This window comes from Colletes latitarsis, unplaced genomic scaffold, assembly GCF_051014445.1.
Source record: "Colletes latitarsis isolate SP2378_abdomen unplaced genomic scaffold, iyColLati1 scaffold0006, whole genome shotgun sequence".
In the NCBI taxonomy this organism is placed as follows: Eukaryota; Metazoa; Arthropoda; class Insecta; order Hymenoptera; family Colletidae; genus Colletes; species Colletes latitarsis.
Genome location: NW_027488366.1, coordinates 29998635 through 30000000, shown reverse-complemented (window position 1 = coordinate 30000000; position 1366 = coordinate 29998635).

The following is a 1366-nucleotide window of genomic DNA, read 5'->3' as shown; positions in this document are numbered from 1 at the left end:
TTCGTGATCCAAACCAGACACAACCCAGGATCTGTTCATGAAGAATGTGAAAAACGCGAAACTGTGAGCCTGATGAGGGCAAATCTTACTCCTAACCCAGACCTAAGATGCGTTATCCTCTAAAATATTTATCCAGACCAGGTTTCATTGAATGTTTCAGTGTGGTACCACTTTACTACGTAATCCAATCCAGAAATAGCCCAGGATCTATCCATGAAGTATGAGAAATATGCGAAAGTAAGAGCCTGATGAGGGCAAATCTTAGACCTAACCCAGACCTAAGATGCGTTATCCTCTAAAATATTTATCCAGACCAGGTTTCATTGAACGTTTCAGTGTGGTACCACTTTACTACGTGATCCAATCCAGAAATAGCCCAGGATCTAGCCATGAAGTATGAGAAATATGCGAAAGTAAGAGCCTGATGAGGGCAAATCCTAGACCTATCCCAGACCTAACTTGCGTTATCCTCTAAAATATTGATCGAAACCAGGTTTAATTGACTGTTTCAGCGTGGTACCACATTACTACGTGATACAATCCAGAAACAGCCCAGGACCTGTTCAACATGTATCAGAAATATGCGAAAGAAAGAGCCTGATGAGAGCAAATCCCAGACCTAACCTAGACCTAACATGAATTATTCTCTAAAATATTGATCGAAACCAGGTTTAATTGACTGTTTCAGTGTGGTCCCACATTACTACGTGATGCAAACCAGAAAAAACCCAGGATCCGTTCAACAAGTATGTGAAGAATGCGATAGTATGAGTCTGATGAGTGAAAATCCCAGGCCTAACCTAGACCTAACATGCGTTATCCTCTAAAATATTGATCAAAACCTGGTTTAATCGACTGTTCCAGTGTGGTACCACATTACTGTGTGATCCAAACCAGAAAATAACCCAGGATCTAGCCATGAAGTATGAGAAATATGCGAAAGTAAGAGCCTGATGAGGGCAAATCCTAGACCTATCCCAGACCTAACTTGCGTTATCCTCTAAAATATTAATCGAAACCAGGTTTAATTGACTGTTTCAGCGTGGTACCACATTACTACGTGATACAATCCAGAAACAACCCAGGATCTGTTCAACATGTATGAGAAATATGCGAAAGAAAGAGCCTGATGAGAGCAAATCCCAGACCTAACCTAGACCTAACATGCGTTATCCTCTAAAATATTGATCGAAACCAGGTTTAATCGACTGTTTCTGTGTGCTACCACATTTTTACGTGACCCAAACCAGAAAAAACCCATGATCTGTTCAACAAGTATGTGAAAAACGCGAAAGTATGAGCCTGATGAGGGCAAATCCCAGACCTATCCCAGACCTAACTTGCGTTATCCTCTAAAATATTGATC